General features: G+C 37.2%; 1 long non-coding RNA gene across 1 annotated transcript in view; it reads right to left on the reverse strand.

Annotated features, from left to right (window-relative positions):
• Positions 1-5,293: 5,293 nt before the first annotated feature.
• Positions 5,294-22,956, reverse strand: part of LOC134297612 (uncharacterized) — a 48,429-nt gene continuing 30,766 nt past the window's right edge. Inside the window, exons 2-3 of the long non-coding RNA XR_010004406.1 lie at positions 12,144-12,287; positions 5,294-5,762 (exon numbers count right to left, since the gene is read on the reverse strand). This is a non-coding gene — a long non-coding RNA (uncharacterized LOC134297612). The remainder of the gene's footprint in view (positions 5,763-12,143; positions 12,288-22,956) is intronic.

Here is a 22,956-nt window from a genome sequence, read left to right on the forward strand (position 1 = left end):
ATTTAAACATAAATCTGCATTACCACAGAAGACAGGTCATCCAATTTCCATTCAAAGCTTGCTTTTACTCTCTTTCCAGTGCATTTTTAAAGGAAAAGCTACAAAATGTGGATATATAAACTAGTTACTTAACTGAAAGACATGAAATAAAAACAATATGTTTCTTTAAATTGGAAGCAGTAAACCTCACATAAAGGAAAGCCAAAGGCTAAGGGAATGTTTCAACAATTTCCATTAAGTTGTTACTTTTAATCAATGAAGAGTTCAAAGGAAGTTTAAAATCTAATCTTGTGCTAATGGATTCATCCACTTTTAAAAGTTTCAGAGTCATAACTCTAAGAACAGTATAAGAACAGCAGACTTTTTGTACATGGAATGCCCAAGAGCAAAACCTCAAAAGCTATCATGGCCATTATTTGAACACACACTCATACAAGCAAAAAAAGGACAGCTGCAAACCACCTGCATTTGATCTCTAACTTTTCATAAAAGGGGATCTGAAGAACTGGATGACTCTCTTTGTAAAGGATAAAGAGGAAGAAGACAAGAATAAAGAGGAAAAAGAAAGAGAATTTTAATGCTTGTGCATGGTTTGTGAATCAAGCTGAAGGCAGCCCACCAAATGTTTATTGTGTATCATTTGCCTGAAATTACAAGAAGTTCCCAAGAGGCTTGTCAAGAAGCTAGAAGACCCAAACACATAACTAACATATAATACTTTGTTCTCTGGATCACAGGGTGCAGCTACACTGTAGAATTCAGTATTACACCACTTAAAGTGCCATAGCTCAATGTTACAGAATCATGGCAGTTGTAGTGTTGTAAAGTTTTTAACCTTCTCTGCCAAAGAATGATGGTGCCTCACCAAACTACAACCTTTATGATTCCATAGCATTGAGACATGGCAATCAAATTGGTGTTCAATTGCATTAATTCTAGAGTATAGATACACCCAAAGTTTTCCTTTTGAAATCTATCTGTGATTTACGTAATGCGTTAGAATGTGTTCCATAATCCAACCATTGGAAAAAGTGTTGGACGCAGGTAAATCATTTTATATGGATCATTTTTATAATCATTTGGTCCTGTGTTTTGGGCCTGTCTGGAAGGGCCCTTAGATTTGCCATATCAGACCAGCCCCATTGCCCTTTTAGAGAAGGACACACAGGATGACATTTGGGAAATGTGATGGAATTATTTCTGTATTCTATTAAAGAAATAAACAGAATGATACTGTGGATTTCAATGAAACACGAGTTTGTGAATAGAAACAGCTTGCACTTATTCCTCATGAAATTTCTACATTTTAATTTTTACACATTTATTGTGTAGAAAACTTATATTATTATTATTATTATTATTATTATTAAAATAATAATATTTTAGTGGATTAATATAAATATTAATAACTGCACAGATAATTTTGTGGGTTTTTTGTCCCAAAAACACTGCGATAGGTGATTTATTTTACATAAAATTGACACATGGTTCATTTATAAGGAAAACATGCATTGAAACATTTTTCCACACAGAAAATGCTGTTTCTTACACAAAACAAATATCTGCAAATTTTGTGTTGAATGAGTCCTTGGTTCTATGGTTCTCACACCAGGAATAAAATAACAGAAATTGATGTGTTTAAGAAAAACTTTAGTTAAAAATTATGTCCCCATAATTTTAAAACTGACAGTGATCTAGATGTATGCGCACAGTGTTTTTCTTTTACACTATACTTAGGATGTATTTTGCCTGCTATTTGAGCATAAACCAAAAGTTGACACAATGTAGATATATAAAATAAAAAGGGGACTATTGGAAACAAATAAAAGAACTGAGTACTGTCAAGAGTCAGACGCCAGTTAACATACAAAACAGAGTTTATTCCGAAGATAAGCCAGAAAATAACATAAACACAGGAAATATCCTTGAAACACTTCACTTTTCAGTGTTTCTAGTGTAGATTGGACAATAATAACTCAAAAACGAGCCACGCTAATTTCCCATGCTGGCATTCAATAAAAAACTAAATAACGCTTCAATTCAGCTTTGGAAAACAAATAGAGTTAATTGCTGGAAAATAAACAAACTAGAAAAGCAATAAAGCTGCTTCCACGGTGCAGATAAGCCGAAAGCCTCAAAGGGAAGATGAATAGCCGTCGTCAGAGGAATCCAAGGTCAGGTCAGGAGGCAGCAGAAATTCCGAAAGACAAACCAATAGTCAGAAGCCGGGAGTAGCCGCCAGTCAGAGGGTGTAGACAGAAGCCAGGTCAAATTCAATCCAAAGTCCGAAGAGGGTGCAGTCATCCAAAACAGGTCCACGATAAGACACAGCGAGAGCCAAGCTAGGTGATATCAGCAGATTCAAATCATAGTCCAAGTCCAGTCTTCATGGAAACACAGAGATCCCAATGGCACCTCAGCAACACCTTGCCACACGCAAAGTGCAGTGGCCAAACATTCCCATTTTATTCCCCTTCCTCCTGGGTGACCAAACACTCACACCCAAACACCAGGTGTTCCAAATCTACTCAGAGTCTGAACTCCACACAGCTAGAGCTCGTGGATCTGGAGTACCTAGCAATTCGTCGGAGTCCCAATCATCCTGCCCACACTTAGCCCCATGAACACTTAAAGAACCATCCTCCCTTCTCCAAGCATCCCAATTGGGATCAGCTCCTGCAGAAACCCCAGGTTCAGAAGTATCCATAGGTCCCAAATCCCCAGACATCTCCGGCAGCTGTGCCCATTCAGTGCCCGCTTCCCCAGCCACCACCTGTTCCTCAGCATCCATCTCCGCATCTGAATCTTCCTCAGAAGATCCCCCATATAGCTCTCTATGTCGCTTCCTGCGCAACTCCTCCAGTGAACCCTCATCACGAGGGTTTTTTCTTCCTCTTCGAATTCCATCACCATCAACCATAATCCCCGAAGGCGCAGTCACAACAGTACAATTCTGATATTAATTTTTATTGTAGGGCATCCCTGATGCTCTAAAATTTTGTATAATATATATACTTTTGACCTTAAACAACAAAATCTATTCATTTACTTCATACATACAACCACTGACCATTCTAAAATCATTTGGGGAGGGGGATGTTTCAAGTGTCACTCCCATGAACTACAAAAATAATTGCAGTAGGTAACTTAATAATGCAGCTAATGCACATAATAAAATTGACTGTATTTTAAACTAGGTCATTAAACTTCTGAAATTCCTTTCTTTGCAAATCATTTTTATTTTTCTTTGACTAAAAGCCAAGGAATGTCATCTCAGTACAAAATATGATACAGAAAATCTAATTTAGCCCACTGTTGAAGTGAAAAGACTACAATGTGCAGTATCTATTGGAAGAAATATGATATTGCTAATTAATTTCTTACTATATATTAGATATTTCTGCAGTGAAAGCAGTGCCCATTGTATGATAAATCAGGCATAACTGAAATGAAATACTTAGCCTCCAGAGAAAAGTCGCACAAGTATAGGTGTTTGTCAAATAAATTGACAGATTAAGACTAAATAAAGTCAACAGAACTAAAATTGTTCTTCTTGGAAAGTGAAATGCTTTTCAGAAATTCGTTGGGGCAACTCAGTGAAGTTAATACACTTAGGAAACAAGATCCCAAAGAGGTGCTCACAAAACACCTGATGTTTTGTGTTAAACTGAGGAAGTGACATTTTGGTGGCAACTCTGCTCAGCCCTTAAACTGCCCTCATAACATTTCATAGTCAGAACTCCACATAAAGACTTTCAAACATGCATCTCTCACCATTTTTAGTCATATTTTTAAGGATAGATGTTTCTATTCAGGTCAGTTTCATATAAATTCAAAAATCGGTTCTATCCTATTCCTGCATCAATCTGCCACTTATAATATGTGAATACAAAGGATACACACACACACATATATAAACATGTGTGTGTGTACTTTCAAATATACATTTTGTATGGATTTTCTCCAAAGCACATGTAGTGTTTAAGAATTGCAAAATTGTATTTATGTACAAATTATGATTTGTTTGTTTATATATTTGTTTAGGGTACAGAGTAATGAATGGCAGACATTTCACCCCAAAAATTGTGCATTAATTTACTTCCCACAAAACTGCAGAATAAATAAAATCTTTCAGAATCCCTATGCAAGGCTGTGCATAAAGTGTCAATCAATTTACAAGAAAGACTGTCTCAAGATAATGAGATACACACTACATCCATTAAGATGTGATCCATGGATCAGATATTTTCTTTCCGAGGGAGTATACAATATTTAAAATCAATGGAACTGTGTGAAATCAATAGGTTTATATATGCACAATAGCTTCCTGTATAGAATGGTGACCAGATTGTCCTCTTTTAGGTGGCTAGTATTGCATAAGCTGGACATACAGATCATGTTAATGAACATTAAGGGTGAATAATTAATAAAAATAAATAACAATAATTAATTGAGTCCAGCGAATGTTTTTCATATTTCATTGTCCAATGCTATATGACAGCAGTTCTCAAACTGTACTTTGTCCTTATGGCACCATGAAGCAAATTGAGTGGCTCCACACTCCCCTCCCCATCCAAGCGCACACAGCAACAGCTTGTCCCTCTTTCTTCCTCCTCCTCCAAGCATGTGCATGGATGCACCAGGTGTCCCTCCTCCTCAAGCATGCATGGCAGTGGCTCCTCCATCCTCTTTCTTTCCTCCCCCCTACAAGCACATGTGCAGCTACTCCAGCTGTCCCTCCTCCTTCTTTCCTTCTCCTCCTTGGCTCAGTAGCTGTGAAGGAAAGGAACACAATGATGGCTGCCTTTGTGTGGATAAAGCAGGCACAGAGGAGGCCCTGCTGACCCAACTATGGAAAGGGGGAAGGTGGAGGGGAAAGGGTGGGCATGTGGAGGAGAGCTCCGGCTGGTGGGTAAGAGGCTGAGGAGAGGCTCTAGCATGTCTAAGTGAGGGCATGTGGGCTGTCTGTCTTCAGAGAGAGAGAGAGAGAGAACAAGAGAGAGTGAAAAAGGCAATTGGAGTCTCTCCTCAGTATGCACATGGGCAACCACAATTCCTTTCCTTCACAGCTTCCCTGCTGGGGGCACACCCTGTTTCCCCCTTCTGAAAAGGGCAACAGCTATGCCAATTGCATGGGTGTTTGTGCTTTGTCCTTCTCCTTGATGTAGGCACTCATTTGTTCATTTTTTCATCCGGCATGCATTCTTGCTAGCCCTTCCCCTTCCCCCCTTTAAATGGGTTTGTTCAGGCGCGCTGTCTCTGAAGCTGCCGCCTGTTTAACGGGGGAGTGGGAGGATATAGTGAGGCATGTAGGCATACACTCTCAGGAAGAGATGCAGCAGCAGAAAAAGCATAGAGCCACTTCTCAGCTACCCACCTGGCAGCCTCTGTGCCTACTTTCTCTGGCATGAGCTCAGCCCCCTTCCCAAGCTGTGATTGTTAGGAAAGGATGGCCCTTGGAGTAGGAGGAGGGCAGTGTAGAGCCCCTCAGCAAATGCTTCAGCTGCACTTCACAAAAAGAAAAACTAGACTGTTTAGCAAGCCTTCTAAATCCTGATTTTCAGTTAATATTTGTTTTGTTTTTTACTTTTCTAATATACATATATACTTGGGTCACGTAAAAAGGGTCCTGAGGAAGATGGTGAGGCTGAAGTAGAGGGGAGAAACCCCACTCTTTCCTTACCTGGGGTGGGTGGGAGGGAGGGAGAGATGCCTGACTGGATGGCCAGGCAAAGAAGGAGCTCCTCCAGCACATGGCCAACCTAGAGAGAGACAAGCAGAGACCATATTCAAATTGAGGCTTTAATGTGAGAAGCGAGCAAAATTCTGGGAAATGTAGTTTAGGGCTGAGCCTTTTGAATTCTCTGGCACGTGGTCCTCACCTTCCCAAACTACTTTTCCCAGAATTCTGCTTACTGCCTTGTGCCTCCTCCTCCTCCTCCCTGAAACATCTGGTGAGGAAAAATCCATGTTCATTATTTAAAGGGATTTAGAGATAAAAGGGTATTGTTGGGAGACTAATCAACCCTGTGAGTTAGACAAAGTTGAGGGGCAGTACCTCTAACGTTTACCTAGTAGGTTTCCTGTTGTTGTTGTTGTTGTTGTTGTTGTTATTTCAAAGGCTGGATGGGCATCTGTCGGGGGTTCTTTGACTGTGTTTTTCCTGCCTGGCAGAAGGGGGTTGGACTGGGTGGCCCCTGGGGTCTTCCAGTAAAATAGTACTATGTTAGTTAAATTTCCCTAAACATCAGTGGATGTGTAAATCTTTCTGAAACTTGGAGGGAATGATGTCCCAGTTATGTTGTATCATGGAAAAATAGAAATTCAAGAAAATAGCTCTTGTAGTTTTTAAAGAAATGTTCATAAAAATTTTTTATGAACATTTCTTTAAAAATGGGGAGGGGGGGGGGGTAACGGTGATAAATGTGTTCTACCATTGTAGCAGTTTTCATCCTGATAGCTCTTGATATGAGAGAGAAAGGAGACCTGGAATCTTCTCCACTTGTGCAGTTACATGACAGGAAAGTTCAAAAATTTTATTCTTTAGTTATAGTTACCATATGGACCCCTTACAATATTTTAGAAACAGTTTTGAACTGATTTCCTCCCCCCTCCCTAATTTAATAATGAGTAACATTTTTTCATTGATCGCACAAGTCTGGTATATACATTATATTTACACACATATTTCTCTCCCTCTTCCTCTCCCTCTCCCTTATATATGCATTAATTATAATGTATAATATATTATATAATATACAATCATTTATTAGGGCTCCATGAGAAACTTTTGCTTCAAAGAGGGCTCCACAGCTGAAAAAGTTTGAGAACCCCTGCTATACGGTATACTAACAAAAAAAAATCCTAGGAAAAGAAGGACATTTTCCACAGGAAACTGAGTTTAAGGAACAGTTACTCTCAGGAAAGACGTAACTTCATATTAGCACTAATATTTAAATTGAAATTGATAAAATTATTAAAGCATATTCTCTGGTGAATCATATTAATAGAATGAGACTTTACATTGAGATCCACACCTCACCGTTTTAAACAATCATACCTAATAGTACTTCCCAAATTCAGTTGATAACCCCAGCTGAAACAGATAAATTCAATCAATTGCTTAATAAATAATAAAACAACATTACTGTTTCAGAGGCACTAATAATTGGAATTAGTCCCAATCATATGGGAAGCCTTTTTGAATTATCATGTAATTCTAGTAACATAACTTGTTTTGTTTTACCTTGTCCAGCTATCATACTTTTAGCGTTTGTTTAAATCATTTTACATGCTTGTTGTCCTCAAAACATAAACCAATTATAAATTGTTCAAAATGCATAAAAGATGAAAAGTTTTTAACTGAACCAGAATAACCAAGAATAAAAATCCAAGAATGTTTTCAAAATAAGCTCACTTCATAGAGATATGAATGTAATAATTTGCGGCAATATTAATTCATTTTTCTTTGAAAAATAAATGTTAGAAGTCTGGCAAATATTGATTTGTGTCATAGGATATTTGAATACACTTTTAGCACGCAGTCATGCCATTTCAATCATTCCCATCCCTTTACGTTTTTCTGTTTAGTTCTGTCATGGTTCCAAAGGTTAGTTCAAGATGTGTTGCTAAAGGAAATTCAGTCTTCCTAGAGCACTCTAGTTTTATATTGAGTAAAAATTCACATACACATATTTCAAGACATTTCATGCTTACTACAATCTGTTCATTGATGTCAGCTCATATGACTTGGAACACACCAAATCAAGCCACAAGATGGTGATTTTTCATTGCAGGCCTGTGATTTATTGTGACCACCAGGTACTGCTTCAGACATCAGGCTGCAAAAATTACTATAATGGTGGCCAAGGTGGGCAGCAGCAGTGAGTGGGTCTTGCCAAGGCCTATGGATACCCACAAGTAGCAATCTTGTTAATGATACTACAGACTCTTGAGGAGCCAATGACAATGCTATTCACATTTAGCTGGAAACTGAACTTGGAGCTAGCAGTCACCTACCCATTAAGCCATAGTCTGCCCTCATGGCCATATTGCCACCATTTGATTTACCATGTTACTGCCATTAAGGATTCTTCAATTAGGGAACATCTGTGTACAGGGATGAATTACACAAATGTAATTCTACTGCATCCAATGAATTCATGAAGTGTGAATTAGCTTTCTGAGTACTGAAGCCATATTCCTATATAAAAATGAAATGATAAATGAATTGTGCACTAGCTCTCAAATGTTATTCATCCATTTAAAATATGCATAACCCTTTATTGAATTGAGGCTAAAAGCTCTGACATAGATACAGTAAGCCCCAAGACAACACAATTGATTTATTGCATGCCTGAAGAATATGTATGATAATAATAAAGCCACCCTAGCCTGCTATGACAATGCAAAAGTTCTTTATTTGCAAAGCAACCTCTAAAAGGATGTTATGCCTGAGATTTTCCATTTACTAAAGCTGCTGGACACAAATTACATGGTTTTATTCTAGACATTCCAGCGACTGACAAGATAAAGCCTGGATTGAAGGTGACAGTTTCTGAATTATATTCTTCTTTAAGTTCAGACTACTGCAAGTGGTATTTTGGTGTTGTTGTTTTTTTGGCTTTAGTTTTCATTTTGCCACATATGAGGATCTTTCAGTGTAATTCTCTCTTCATGAAACACAAGGCTGGAAGGACATAAATTCACATCTTATGATACACAACAGAAGTGGGTGAGATGGAAACCTTGGGCTGAATGAGTCCTCAAGGCTGTTTTCCAGGCCTTCCATTATTCTCTCTCTCCCCCCCCCCCCAATTAGCTCCATGAGCTTGATTGTCTTCCAAGGGTAGAGTCTTGGTGGTGGGTCCATAAGTGACTGTAGATACATATTCTGAATTCACATGTTCTTTAACAATGAGATAATAGGTTTCCAGGTGGAAAGTGGTCACAACAAGAGTTTGCTTGATGCCCCTTCCTCTTGATATGTTTCTTCCTTTCACCCATTATTTCTGCCTCTTCAAAATTCATAACACCATTGGTAATAGCTGACTTCCAATTAGAACACTCGAGTGCCAAGGATTCCTAGTTTTGGGTTTTAAAGGTTGCAACCAACATTTTCATCTTTCCCTGGAAACTAATTGGCAACCAGTGAAGTGACTAGATGTATTGAACTAATTGGAGTTTCCAAATTTGGTGCAGGGCATTACAAATGCCCAATCTTAAGGTGACCAGCATGTTCACTAGCATATTTAGGTTTTCCATTTCTAGGAAGGGGCATGCCTGGCATATCAGCCAAAGCTGATAATAAGCACTCTTGACCATCAAATCTATCTGACCTGACCTTTGGAGAGACAGATCTAGAAACACTCCCAAACTGCACACATGGTTTTTCAGAAATTGATGATACACCTCCATCTCTGGTTAGGGCCCTTATGGTGAACATCTGTGTCTTATCAGAATTCAGTTTCAATTTTTATTTCTTCATCCAGCCCATTACATCCTCCAGACAGTGATTCAAAGGATACACACAATCCTTAGATGTTTTTGGAGAAATACATTTGAGTGTTAGCAACATACTGATAAATCCCCACCTCATGTTTCTAGATGATTTCTCCTAGCAGTTTCATGTACATGTTAAAAAGTATTGGGGGTAAAATGGAATCTTCCAAACATCATAATCTGGAACCTATCTAAGAAAACCAGAACCACTGCAAAGCACTGGCTCTTATTCCTAGCTCATCTAGGCATTCCAGAAAAATACCATGGTCTAGATTCTATTATACTATATTATATTATATTATATTATATTATATTATATTATACTATATTATATTATATTATATTATATTATATTATATTATATTATATTAGAAGCACCAACAGGGAAACATACCTGTGAAATCATTCATAACATCCTTATTCACTTAGGTTAATATGGCCCCACACAATCTTTCTGGTAATATTTTGTTTCAGAGAACAAGAAAAAAAACACTGAACACCTGCATGAAAAAGATTGAATTTTATCCAGATTTTGTGAAGACAAATACAGTAGAGTCTCACTTATCCAACATAAACGGGCCAGCAGAACATTGGATAAGCGAATATGTTGGATAATAAGGAGGAAGTAAGGAAAAGCCTATTAAACATCAAATTAGGTTATGATTTTACAAATTAAGCACCAAAACATCATGTTATACAACAAATTTGACAGAAAAAAGTAGTTCAATACGCAGTAATGCTATGTAGTAATTATTGTATTTACGAATTTACCACCAAAATATCATGATGTATTGAAAACATTGACTACAAAAATGCGTTGGATAATCCAGAACGTTGGATAAGTGAGACTCTACTGTAATGCAAAATAACAAGAGCAAATCCCCAAATTCCCGATTTGCAATTTTATTTTCCCATCTAGAAATGCTGTGTGATGATACAGAAAAAGGAAATTGTGATCAGATTTGTAAAAGGTGAAAATCTATTTTTCTTCAACTTTCCTTATATTTATAGCCATTATTTTTATAGTTTGAAAGTAAGGGCCAAAAGATTGACACACTACCAAGAATGTGTGGCACTACCAGGACCCGCATAAGAGCAGAAGACAATTTGTATAAGATTCTTAGTTAATATCAGACTTAGATATTAGGAGTGTGCAGTTTTTTGTTAGTCCTAGTAAGTCAGATCAAATTTGTTAAATGTTTACTTCTGAATTGATATTTGATATGTTGGAATAGTCTGTGCCAATAATTTAAGAATCAAAACTTATCCCATTCCTTTTCATTTTAGTTTTGTAAATCTTGGAAGACTCCCAAAGTCAGTTTCATATTCAGTGTAAGAAAGCAAAGCTGATAGCAAAAAGGCTACCTTAATGCCTTGCCTTTCTTCTGTAAATTAATACAGTCTTGCTATTAGAAGAGGCTGGAAAGAGGAGAGAGAAAGCGGAGTTTTCTGGGAAAAACACAGAACTCTGCGAAATGTGATTTGGGAAGGTAAAGAGCCCTATGTCAGAGAATTCAAAATGCCCTGCCCTAAACTACATTTCCCAGAATGCAGTGCTCAGCATCAGAAAGATTTACTTCTCTATAGCCAGCCAGCCTGAGTTCCAAGAAATTCAATATTCTAGAGTATCATTTTTGTTCCTGGGATATAAATGTCATTTCCTAATTGGTTTTATCAAAAAAAAAAAAAACATGGTGAAGGATTATTAAACTGCAAAAACTTTGTTTTTGCATGAGGGACATTGTGTTATAGCACATTTTGTGGTAGTCTCAGTTCCCCAATTTAACATAATCATCCACCCATGTAAGGAGCCCCAGTGGCGAAGTGTGTTAAAGCGCTGAGCTGCTGAACTTGCAGACCGAAAGGTCCCAGGTTCAAATCCCGGGAGTGGAATGAGTGCCCGCTGTTAGCCCCAACTCCTGCCAACCTAGCAGTTCAAAAACATGCCAATGTGAGTAGATCAATAGGTACAGCTTCAGGGGGAAGGTAATGGTGCTCCATGCAGTCATGCTGGCCACGTGACCTTGGAAGTGTCTATGGACAATGCCGGCTCTTCGGCCGAGAAATGGAGATGAGCACCAACCCCCAGAGTCAGACATGACAGGACTTAACGTCAGGGGAAACCTTTACCTTTACCTCCACCCATGTAACAAAGTTTTTGGCACAAAAACAAAGTGACCAGAGTAGAACCACTACTTTAAAAGTAAGAACTACACCATTAAACAGAAAACAATACTTTCAAACTAGGAACATATTTTCTTTATTATTAAATATGTTGTTTATAAAAATTTTGAAAATTCCCCAAAAAACTGTGGATAAGTGAAATGTTCTGAAATTTGGTGGGCTAAGAGTGGTAAATATTTTCTACCATTGTAATGAGTTTCATCCCAATATCTGTAAGAATGAAGGAGAAAGGAGTCCCTGAATTTCTTCCAATTATGGTAGTTATGCACAATTACTATAATGAAACAGTAACAAAATTTTGTTACTCTCATTATAGTAATGAATTTTTCACTAAAGATACTTTAGAAACACTTCAGAATTGAAGTGTCGAGCACCCCCCTTATGTAATGGCTTTTGAACCATTATTTATGGATTGTGCATGCCTATATATGTGTGTAAGAAAAGGCACTTGGACTCACATGTCATATACCGTTGCCATGCCTCACTGAATGTTCTTGATAGGGAAGGAATCTGTGATTCATAATATTGTAGCTGTTCCCATCATGGCAACCATTTCAGTTGTCCCATGAACTTTTTTTCTTTCTTTTTGTCCCTTAGAAGTCCTAGGCATTTTTGAAAAAGAAATAAAAAGAGTTGTTACCAGATTTGATAAAACAATAGTAATTGATTGTACAGATGGTGGTGCACTGATACATACATATAACAATTGTTCAAGTGGAAACATGCACAAAAACACACAGTGCCTCATTAGATGTCATATATATGCCCTAATAAGCACATCTAACAAGATTTGTTTCCTCATGTGAAACAAATAAGAATTTAAACAAAATAAATTTCTCAGTTAATCAGAAATTCATTAAAAACAAAAAAAACCTTTTGTCACTCTAAATCAGGTGTTCTCAAATGTTTTCAGTCACGGAGTTCTTTTTGAAGCAAAATTTCTCGTGGAGCACCAAAAATGTTTATATATTATATATAATGTATGTATTTCAGAAATGGGCAAACTTTTGACAAACATAAACTTAACAATATTTCAGTGGAAGATCCCAGGAGCCATCCAATACAACCCCTTTCTGCCATGCAGGAAAAGCACAATCAAACTACTCCCAGCAGATAGACACCAAGCCTTTGTAATAATAATAATAATAATAATAATAATAATAATAATAATAATAATAATAATGATAATAATAATAATAATAATAATAATAATAATAATAATAATAGGAACAATCCCAGGGGCTATTCAGTTCACCTGAAGAAAGCCTTTTGGTGGCAAGGGAGGAGGAGGAGGAAAGAGAGAGAAAAGCTTGGGGGCAGGAGGAAACTGTGGAGCCCCTCAGAATGCTTTGCAGAGTCCCAAGGGCTCCCCGGAGCACACTTTGAGAACCACTGTTCTAAATAATAAATATGGTGGAAACCTGTGCCTTTTTGTGGAGAAGTAAGTCTAACTTAATGTCATTGTCTCCTGCATAATCATGTAGAACAGGGATAAAACTACCATTAGATTAAGAGATGACCCCCAACTACTGTAAGCATGGTTTCCTTGTTCTACCTGCTCTCTTCTCATTTCCTGTCCTTGTAGACAACATGACAATAGTGCTCATTTGTAGATTTTGACCCTGGATCTTAAGGCATTATCTCACCCACTGTGGTACAGGATTTAGGAATAAACTGGAAGGCAGGGAGAAAGCAATTTAGCTCATTCAGTTATCAATAATAAAGTGACAGCAGAGCCAGTTTATTCCCAGTTATGCTGAAACTGTCAATTGTTGTGCCTCTTGTACATTAGCCAGAAAATTTGCAACCTTAAAATTAAACAGTGGACAACTGTAATTCATCTGGAGAATATAGTAAATGTCTAATTGCACAAAGCTTAAAAACAGAATTGAAAATATTACTTTTCCTCTGTTCATGTTCGACGTCTCTTCAAACCAAAATACAATGGATTAACCACTGTGAGGGTCAGACAGGATATTAAATGCTTGGCCATGAATCGCCATGGGAGAAATCACTTCTAACTGTATGTGGTACTGTTTCCCTTTCAATTTCTGGTGTGCTGGGCCTCCGTCCAGCCGCATGAATGCAACAGTTGCTGGGAGGATATTTGGCAGCCTGCCAACATCAAGCACATTGCCACCAATTAGCAAAGATATTTGGCAGCAAAGTCAAAAGAAATCCCAGTTTATCTTCCTTGCATGTATATAACCCTCTACAGCTTCTCTGGGAGAAACAATAGACATGCCCTCACAACACAAGATATTTCAGGAAGGCCATTTACAATAATCCCCAAGAGTAATAGAAAGATATGTTGAATAAAAGTTGGATCATGCATCTGACAAAAGATTTATAGAATTCATTCTCTAAAACTGCAACTCTTAATTCACATATGCTTTGAAATCATAAATGTAAAAGTACTATTCATATCAATAGAGCTTAGTTTCTAATGAATGCAGGTAAAGTGCAGCCTTAAGTGTTACATTTTTTGCAGCATAAAAATCTAGCCACAGTTGCCAGTTTTAAATATAATAGCAGTGCTGGAATTTAGGCTTACTTTCAACACACCAGGTTAGTGGAAAAATGAAGCAGCGTCAGAGAAGAAAAACAGCTTCGGTTGTCAATATCACATTGTCCTTAAATGCAGTCTTTGCTTTCTCACATACATTTCCCAACCACACACACATTGGCAGCCCTAAGATCTCTTGCCTTCAATACAAGGGGGAAAACAGTGAGTACTTTTCTTTTCAGAAAGGCTTCTGTAACTTATACAAAAATGCTCCCAAATAAATGTGTTATCTGTTTCCTTTGTGTAGCAAAGTACTTGGGAAGAAAGATGTCTGTGATTAAAGTGACTTGAAAAGGCTGGGCTGATTAAAAAGAGCAATAAAAAACATCACAACAGTATCTGAGGTTTGTGTAATTGTGCAATGTTCAGGGTGAAAAGGGTTTCTTGCAATTGTGAGATCTTTGGCTGAAAATCGCAGGGAATATTTCATAATCATGTAGATCATTATGTTTGAAACAAAAACGTGGTTCCTCATTTTCAAGTAGTAATTTAGACACCTATAATGTAGACTGAGAAAGCATATGAATACATTTGGAAACAAGGTAATAGATCTACTTTTGCTCCATCCCACTAGTTTTATACTTTGCTTCACCTCTTCATCTTCATAGCTTTAGCTTCAATTCTTTGTCCATGCTAAACCATGCACCCGTCTATCCTGACCCGAAATATGGTGTCCCAGATGCTAGATCAGGTATACATGGAGTTTTGATAGGGACTCTCTGAGTCACCTTGGAGGTGGGAGGGAGTCACATCAAACATGGGGAGAATGTGGCGAGGATAACATCCTGTGTCTCCAGGCATCCTGAGTCTGGGGAACATGGGATGACAGTGAAGAGAGTTGCAGTTACTTTTTCTTGGGAAGCAATCTAATTGTCTTCACTGCCCTTAAGTCAGGGAAAAAACTAGGTTTTCCCCCTGACTTATTTATTTAGTTATTTATTTACAACATTTCTACACCGCCCTTCTCACCCGAGGGGACTCAGGGCAGCTTACAACAACCGGCAAAATTCAATGCCAAATAGATCAATAAAAACAGCAACACATTAAAAACCATTAACAATAATCAATAAAATACATTAGTCAAGCTTAAAACATATAGTTACTTAATAACATTCTTCCAAGGAACCATTGCACATAAACCTAAGACTTAGGTTGGATCTACATTGCCCAATAATCCAGTTTCAGAATGTATATTAATTGCTTTGATCTAGATTGTAGAGCAGTGTAGATTAATATAATCCAGATTTATGCAGATAACCTACATTCTAAAACTGTTTTAGATCCAGCCTGAGATTAACTTGAGGCAAGGCTGCATTAAGGCAGCATTGCCCCGAGTTAACCCAGATCAGCCCTGTGAGGCATTTACACTGACTATGTGGTCAGTGTTGATGTGCCCTATGATGGGATGTTGGTAACTTACTTTTATATCATGACAAAGAAATAAACTTTATAGACTAGATTCATCTGCCAAACTAGTAATGTGTGAAAAAAAGGAAAAATCTTCCTTTGATTTAAAACATAAACAAACCTAACCAAGAAAATGATGCCTCCTGGGGAGAATGATGAAATGAAACCAAATTTAATTGTTTGTTCATATTTCCTAGGAAAATATATTTCACACTAAAGAAAATTGTCCCTTTTTAACACAGATATGTGAAACTATAATTTGGCATCATTGTCAAATATATTGCAGAAACTTAAGCTGAGATTCTTATAACATACACTAAAGCACATTTCAGGGACAAATTATACTTCTAATTAAAACCATTGGCAATGTCTAAAACAATGCAATTATTTTGCCCTGAAAATAAAAGGTGGCAGCCAAATCTTTTTCTCAATTTGAGTCTTCTTGGGACAAAATATTTCCAGCAGTACATATTGTTTAAAAAAGTGAAAAAAGAAAAGTAAACAGGCCCACACAATTTTGTGTATTCTTTGCTGAGATGATCTGTCAAGCATATATCAGAGACTGCAGATGTTAATACCACTCTGCTTCTAAATGTCAAGAAGAACTCAGTCCTTGCTACAATCTGAATCCATCTGTTGACATCCAAATAGGTCACTGCATGTCAAATTAGTAGAGTTTTATATGCAATGTGTTTATTGATCCTGGAATGGATGATCAATTTGGGATTATAGCAAGGTTCAGGCACAAAGGCTACTAAACAAAGATAGATTTAGGTCTTACTAACACACAAACACACCCTTGTAAATCATTTGTGTTATAAGAATCATAGCTGAAACGATGAGATTATTTCTATTTTTTACTACTCAGCTTCATTTGGACTAGATTCAGTGTGTTAAGTAGTCTATTTCAGAAATCACCAGTGTGTGATCTTCTGATCAGGTAAGGGTTTAGGAATACTTCAAAGCTGATACTGAGCACTCTGGGTAATCTGACTGATTTTCCAGTGATAAAATCATTCCAGCGCATGTACCCGTTCCTTCAAAGGAGAGAGCAATTCTATCCAGAACAAGCTATCTACCTAATTGTCAGATGCAGGAATCACCAAGCCACAAATCCTATATCTTGTTCATTTTTTTAATTTTTATTGTTTTACAGTATTTATATTCCGCCCTTCTCACCCCAAAGGGGACTCAGGGCGGATTACATTGCACACATATAAGTCAAACATTCAATGCCATAACATAGAACAGAGACAGATGCAGGCACGGGCTGGCCTCGAACTCATGACCTCTTGGTCAGAGTGATTTGTTGCAGCTAGCTGCTAACCAGCCTGTACCACCGCCCGGCTTATTGTTATAATTCAGGTGGATAAAGGTGGTATAAGTTCACTCAATGATATCCATTTACGTAGTTCACTGTAAATGCATACCATTTTGCCCCCTTATTCTGTAATAATATCTGAATGGTGACTATTATATTATTTTATGACATGGCATTTAGCAGCAGTACCAAAGGACCAAGGGGTAAATTAGCATAGAAATCTGGATCTTTGAAAGTTTTGAAAGGGTTGAAGGTGTGGCACAAGTTTTTGTCAGTGTAATTCTTCATCATATTTCTTCTTGAAGGTAGCAAAGAGTAGCTTCAGTAATTATCTTCCAACTGACAGTAAGTATTCAAAAATTGCTATTTGAAAATTGAGACTTATTATTTGCATAATTTGCATTTAAAATATTTTTGGGTAGTCTTTTCATTTGTACAGATTTCAAACTCATGCTCTCTTAGGTTTCTTAAATTTCAAATGCAATTCACAGCTGAATCATTTTTAGATTACTACAAGGATCAATTTTAAAAAACCACACTCTGATGGTTATATTAAAACTTCTGTTGTCTGTATTTTCTATATGAAGTTATTGCTATGCAGTTTTGAAAGTGTTACATTAGTTTATTTGCAACTGTGGTGAAATTAAAATGGCTCCCCCCCCATGTGATTTGCACAAAATAAAGGCAATACTGGGCTTGGCCCCATGTAAGCCACCCCGAGTCCCTTCGGGGAGATGGGGCGGGGTATAAAAATTATTATTATTATTATTATTATTATTATTATTATTATTATTATTATTATTCTGGAATATTATTGGGGAAAAGGTTCAAGAATCAGTGCTCATTACTGTGATGTGCTCATCACTGAAGAGCTAAGACCTAAAATTCAGATAAAAGGTAGAGGACTGCTATTGAAGGGTGTTGGGTTGTTACATGCCAATGCATGTCAACACACTGCTGCCCGTACTGTCAACACTCTTTCAAAACTTCATTTTGAAGTGTTAAAACATCCTCCCATTAGTCCCTATATGATATTTCCCCATTGGAATATCATCTGTTTGTTCCCCTAAAAGAAGCCCTATGAGGATGAAGATTCATCTCTGATGAAGAGGCAAAGGCAGTGGTGTGTTTATGGCTCACAGCTCAGTCTAAGATATGTTTTAATAAGGGACTACAAAAGTGTATTGACAGATGGACAAAGTGTATTAAAAACAGAGAACTACGTCAAAAATGATGTATTTGTCTTTTCTGAAAGTTGATTAAAAAGTTCTAAAGAGTGTGTATAATATTTGACTCACCCTCATAGGATTGAAGCTGAAGTACTAAGCTGCATGTATACAGAGATAATCAAATATACAAATGACTTTCTGGAAATTAGTTATTTATTAATGAGTACATGGTAATCAAAATGATTAATGGATGTAATTCACTCAAATATTAGATAATGTGGCAAAATTATATAAAATTTGTACTTTAAAGTGGAGAAATGGCATAATTGAATGCTTTTAAATGGCTCCCTTCTCCCCTTCCCCAGATTCAGCATGATAATCTCACAAAGAAAGGTAGGTTAGGTCCCCCAAATGTATAATATAATATGAAATATGTATTTATACACTGCTTGAGGGAGGGGCAAATATTCAGTCATTTGATTTTTTGACCTTTCGTCTCTCTTGAATATTGTCCAAGAACTTTTTTTTAAAAAAAAAAAAATCTGCGGTCTCTGGCATAGAAACAGAGAGTGGGATAAAAAGGACAGTGTGAAAACATTATAATTATTTAGAAGTGATTGCAATTATTAATACGCAGCAGTAACAAAAAATCTATTTTCCTAAAAAAAAACTGCATTCAACATTTTTATGGAAATTCTAGTTTCATGTAAAGTTATAGGATTCCCCCCTGACATTATTATATATGATTTTATACATTAAATATTTTTCTACTTAAATTGATACTCTTGAATGATATCTCTAAAATGCCACTTGTCAACTACAGTGCTTATATTAATAGCACTATATATGCCTAAAATGGTTCACATTATTCAAGAAAAAGTTAGCCATTGTGCAACTTTTATATAAGTTTTTTAAAGTTACATTTCTAATTAACAAAAAAGGGAAATTGAAAACTTAGTTTAAAAAATCCTATGTTTTTTCCCTTGTTCGTTTTTTGGTAGCATTGTCAAATATTTCAGGAGGATGTAATGTCAAGGTTGTTGCTGTTACTAGGATGTAAAAGACAAACCACTGATAAATAATATTTATCACATACTTATTGAATAATTAACTATCAGAATGAAACTCAAATTAAAGCAGAAATAGTTGAACGGGAAATATAATTAAATAAAACATAGTAAATGCAATAGGCAAATGTAAACATATGTTTAAATATAAAAAGTTACAAAACTAATAAAATAAACAAGATATAAGCTTCAGTTAATTTAATAAAACTACAATCTTTTCTGAATAATAACATTTTGTCTTTTGGAAATAAACCTAATCAGATTAAGCTAATCAACAACAACAAAAGAAAGAAACTCCTGTCAAATTATATTCACTATCTCTTGATTTTTACTAATGTTTTGCTTTCTTTGAGTGAGAGTCCTCTGCTATTGAAGTATTGGGAAACCGCTTACACCCTTAAAATTTCCTTCTTTTCAGATAGTTTAAGTTGGATAATATTAAATATACAGGCAGTCCCTGAGTTACAAACATCCGACTTACAAATGACTCATGGTTAAGAACAGGAATGAGACAACAGGAAGCAAGAGAAATCTATATCTAGGAAGGAAAATTCACTGCTGAAAAAGTTATCATTGAGAAAGGTGTCTCAAATGAAACATCATCACCAATCCTTGTTTCCACAATAAGCCAATCTTTTCAAAATCCAATTATCACAGCGACGGGAAGTGAGCTGAAATCCTCTGAACAGGGGCACAGCCAGCAAAACAAAACCACAGGGATGTTAATTCTTCCCTATGCTTTTCAAAGCTTACACACACACGCGCGCACACACACACACACACACAGAGCTGGAGTTAAAAAATATACCTGTTCCAACTTAAGAACAAATTCTACTTAAGAACAAACCTACAGAACTATCTTGTTCATAACTTGGGAAATACCTGGGTGTATATCCTTTCTCTTACTGTGGAGATGATAAAAAGAGTTGATATTTGTGTTTCATTCCCTATTTCAGATGTAATAAAATATCAGTTCTCTAATGTCACCATAAATCAAGAGACAACTTTGGAAATACCTTAGGACCAAAACATTTGATAGATTGCAATTAGCACTGTGATTATACCACACTCTGGATCAAGTCAAATGCTGAATTTGCTTTCTTTCCCCATACTAGTTGCATGATGACAATTTTATGGGAATTATAGATACCAATTCAGAGTAGACTTAGGCAAAGCAGGCATCTCATTACTTTTCTGAAACCATTTCACATCAGGCCACATTTAAAATCACAAACTATGAAATTCCCAACGAGGCCATGGAAAGGTAGAATAATGATTGCAAGGCCAAATGTATATATGCAACATAAATGTAGCAGTAACTCATTTCAGAAACCATTTAATAATGTCCCAAGGCAATGTTATGCCTATGCGGACCTGGAATTAGAATAATGTCAAAGCAGACATCAATTTCTTGGGAATTATCATATCATTAAATGGCAAGTGCACCCTTCTCTACTTTCATCACAATGCTACATTTTGCAAGCACACCACCTCATGTGTTACATTATCACAACCAAAAACAGTGTATGTAATAATAATAATCAAAATAAAACCCTATCTCCTCGTCCAGATTTAATTAACTCAGATAACAAATTGGCAAACATTTTTTGCCATAGGGTGCTGGACAAAGAACAAAACAATCAAAGCCACTCAAGTCCCAAAAAACAAATCAACATCCACATTAAAATAATAAAAAATTTACCAAAATTGAGGTATAACAACAAAATTAAGAATTAACACCTAACTTAAGAAAAACAAAGAACAAGACAAACAAGATTAAATAAGAAGCTAACTTAAAGAAAACAAAGAACAAGATCCAATATGAAATTAGTTAAAAGTTTTTAATAATTCTACTTTTATTTCTTCATAAGCAAATGGGACTTGAAACAGATTGTTGCAGAGTGGAATGCTCCTGGTCAATGTTCCACTCAGTCCTTCCATCCTTTCATCCTCTTTTCCTTCCCTCTTTCCTCCCTCCCTCCCTCCCTCCTTCTTTCTTCTTCATTCTTCCTTCCTGTCTTTCCTTCCTTCTCCTTTCCTTCCCTCCTTCCATTCCCTTCCACCCTTCCTTCCTTCCATCCTTCTCTTTTTCCTTCCCTCTGGGGGAAGTTTAGCTGGAAGAAGAGAAAATAGAGAGGGAACATGAGACCCATGTTTCAAGATTTAAAAAGATGTCCCATTGACAAGGAATGGGAAAACTGACTTTCTGCTGTTCTAAAGATCAGGGCACAAGGGAGCAATGGGTTCAAATGACAGAGAAAGAGATTTGACTGAAAATATTAGGAAGAATTTTCTGAGAGTAAGAGCTATTGGAAAGTGGCATAGGCTGCCTCAGAGTGTGGTGGAGAAAAGCCTTCTCTGGAGGCTTTTCTGCCGAGGCTGTCCATTGGGAGTGCTTTGATTGTGCCTTCTTGCATGGCAGGGGGTTGGACTGGATGGTCTTAGGGGTCCCTTCCAGTTCTAAGATTCTAGGATTCTATATCAGGAATAGGCAATATGGGGTCTAATGAATACACCTCTTCTCTCCCATCCACCATCACATCCTGACCAAGACCAACCCTTATGGAATCCAAATGTTTCCTGTCTTTCCTTCACTTTCTGCCTCTGTAAGAGAAGAGGAAGGGGAGGAATGGGCAGAGAGGGGACGTCTCTCCCTCCCAGCTCACCCACCCTGCTCCAGCCTGCCGTGTGACCCCCAAGTTAGAAAGTTTGCCCATGCCTGCCCTAGATGTTGCCAAAGCAACACATAAGACTTCGCAAGCCCAGTGGGAATAGGGGACCCAGAAAGGTGAGGGTTAAAATTTTGCCACATGGGAAAATGTGCTTCCAACTTACCTTACCTGGCTGTTCCTCCTTGCCAGGGATGGGTGATGGGCACATAGTCCAGACTATTGTGGGAAGTGCTACTTTTGCTGAATCTATCCCATCATGAAAACTTTCTGGCATGTACCATTCAAAGGAAAAACTCCTTAGAAGTCATGCCATGAATGCCAACATGGGTCATGCAACTGCTGTGTTATGTTGTTTAACATACAAGATTTAGTGGCAGACTATTTGCTCAAGCATATGACTAGGGGATCAAAGAACCACAGGTATAAAAGACTGTTTATACCTAAGACGATTAAAGATCTCAGAAATTGACCCTCTTATGATAGACAGGCATGAGAACAAAGAAGGGGGATGCATGATCAATGAACCAATGAACAGACTGGATGTTTGCTTTGAAGGTCAGTTTCTATGCAGGACCTTTTATAAATCTTGTAACTGTAGGCAAAAGCTCAGGTCTGACACTGAATGCCATGTGTAGTTTGTCTTTACTGTTGGTTAACCAATTCAGTACTATCTGCAAAACAGCAAGACTTTGTTTGGAACAAAATGGTAAAATTGCACCAATCCTGGCAGTGGCACATGTGGTAGATAAACTCACAAGCAAGGGAGGCAAAGAGCAGGACTGGAGATGGGAAGTGGGAGGGAATAGAAGAGATACTGAGTTGAATTGAGTAGGAGGACATGATTGGAGAAATGCAGAACCTTACCTGGGTTTAGTGGATTGAGCCTCTGCTGTCCTGGATTCCTGATGCGCCTCAGACAGGGTGAAAATACACCTACACACTGCAACCAGTGCACTAATGTGCAGCAACACACAGTTTTTCCATTGATTTTATTAATTATCTCACTGCCTTAGTTATACTCGTTATATTATTGCTTTACTTCACTGAGGATCATGTACATACCCTGGTC

This window comes from Anolis carolinensis, chromosome 3 (assembly GCF_035594765.1).
Source record: "Anolis carolinensis isolate JA03-04 chromosome 3, rAnoCar3.1.pri, whole genome shotgun sequence".
NCBI lineage: Eukaryota > Metazoa > Chordata > Lepidosauria > Squamata > Dactyloidae > Anolis > Anolis carolinensis.